This window comes from Colobus angolensis, unplaced genomic scaffold (genome assembly GCF_000951035.1).
Source record: "Colobus angolensis palliatus isolate OR3802 unplaced genomic scaffold, Cang.pa_1.0 Scaffold1, whole genome shotgun sequence".
Lineage (NCBI taxonomy): Eukaryota > Metazoa > Chordata > Mammalia > Primates > Cercopithecidae > Colobus > Colobus angolensis.
In genome coordinates, this window is record NW_012110918.1 from 63,283 (window position 1) to 65,265 (window position 1,983).

Consider the following 1,983-nt stretch of genomic DNA (forward strand, 5'->3'; position numbering starts at 1 on the left):
AAAAAAAAATAAAAGTTCCATTACAATCCTCGTCCAATCCTTCTCCCCTTCCTACTTTCAGAAGCAACTGCTGTCAACCGTCATTTTGTATTCGGTATCATAGTAAATAAACTTGTCTGTGACTTTCTTTTAACTTAATATATTATAGACATCTTTTCTAAGTAGTAGATATCGATTTAGCTCATCTTTTTCTTTCTTTTGTTTGTTTGTTTGTTTGTTTGTTTGAGATGGAGTTTCACCTTGTTGCCCAGGCTGGAGTACAGTGGCGCAATCTCAGCTCACTGTGACCTGCGCCTCCTGGTTTCAAGGGATCCTCCTGCCTCAGCCTCCCGAGTAGCTAGGATTACAGGTGCCACCATGCCTGACTAATTTTTGTATTTTTTTTTTGGTAGAGACGGGGTTTCACAATGTTGGCTAAGCTGTTCTTGAACTCTTGACCTCGTGATCCTCCTGCCTCGGCCTCCCAAAGTGCTGGGGTTACAGGCATGAGCTACTACACCTGGCCTCAGTTCCTCTTTTTCAAAAGCTGCATGGTATTTTAAGACTCAGCCATGATTCTTTCAACCATCCTTATTTATTGTTCCACTTTTTGGGGGCAATATAAACAATGCTACAGTAAACATCCTTATACAAAACATCCTTTATGGATGCTTGAGAGCTTGAAAGCATCTCTGTAGGATGAAATTCTAGAATTGAAATTGCAAGGTCAGAGGGCATACACATTTAAATTGTTACAGACCCTGCTAAGTTGCTCTCCCAACAAGGCTGATCGTATCCTATCCATCACCAACGGCGGATGAGGTTCCCCACCCACTCCCCAGTGGTGGATATCATCACTTTTACTTTTTAATTTTATTTAGGGTTTTTTTTCTTTCTTTCTTTGAGACAGAGTCTCTGCTCTGTCGCCCAGACTGGAGTGCAGTGGTGCGATCTCAGCTTTCTGCAGCCTTGACCTTCCAAGCTCAATTGATCCTCCTGCTTCCGCTGCCTCCCAAGTAGTGCCATACAGGTGTGCGCCGCCCTGCCCAGCTAATTTTTGTATTTTTAGTAGAGGCAGCGTTTCACCATTTGCCCAGGCTGGTCTCGAACTCTTGGACTCAAGAGATCTGCCTGCCTCGGCCTCCCAGATTGCTGGGATTACAGGCGTGAGCCACTGTGCCTGGCCAATCGTTTTTAAAATTTGTGCCAATCTGATGAGTGAAAAATGATATCTCAGTGTTGTTTTAATTTGCAGTTGCCTCATCACTTGTGAAGTTGAGCATCTTTTTTCATGTTTACTGGCCACAAACGCTCTAGCATTCCTATATTAGAAAAAACTTAGGGTTGGCTATTTGGTTGGAAAGGTAGTTTAGGTCTTGTCTTAAAGTTGACTTTATATGGCGGGGCACAATGACTCACACCTGTAATCCCGGCACTGTGGGAGGCTGAGGCAGGCAGTCACTTGAGGTCAGGAGTTCGAGACCAGCCTGGCCAACATGGTGAAACCCTGTCTCTACCAAAACTACAAAAATTAGCTGGGCATGGTAACGTGTGCCTATAGTCCCAGCTACTCAGGAGGCTGGGGTGGGAGGATCAGTTGAGCCTGGAAGGTCGAGGCTGTGGTAAGTCAAGATCATGCCACTGCACTCCAGCCTGGGCAACAGAGTGAGACTCTGTCTCAAAAAAAAAAAAAAAAAATTGAGTTTATATAAGACTGAGAAAATGTTAATTGTCCAGATCAAAGAGTGGGAGAAGAGTTTATTGTATTTTTAAAAGCGTTTTTGAAGAGTCTTGATCTGTCTTCCACCCAAGCCATCCACTGGTCCCAGCTATGTTTTGTTTGTTCTGTTTTGCTTTCTAAAAATTAGAGATGAGGCCTCTCTATTTTGCCCAGGCTGTTCTCGAACTCCTGACCTCAAGTGATCCTCCCACCACAGCCTTCCAAAGTGCTAGGATTATAGGCGTGAACCACCACACCCAGCTTCAATAACTTCTTGTTTATTT

At 44.0% G+C, this 1,983-nt stretch overlaps 1 protein-coding gene across 1 annotated transcript in view; it reads left to right on the forward strand.

Moving 5' to 3' along the window:
* The window catches only part of MILR1 (mast cell immunoglobulin-like receptor 1), a 37,153-nt gene that overhangs the window by 8,739 nt on the left and 26,431 nt on the right, over window positions 1-1,983 (forward strand). The gene's annotated exons all lie outside the window — the stretch shown is intronic.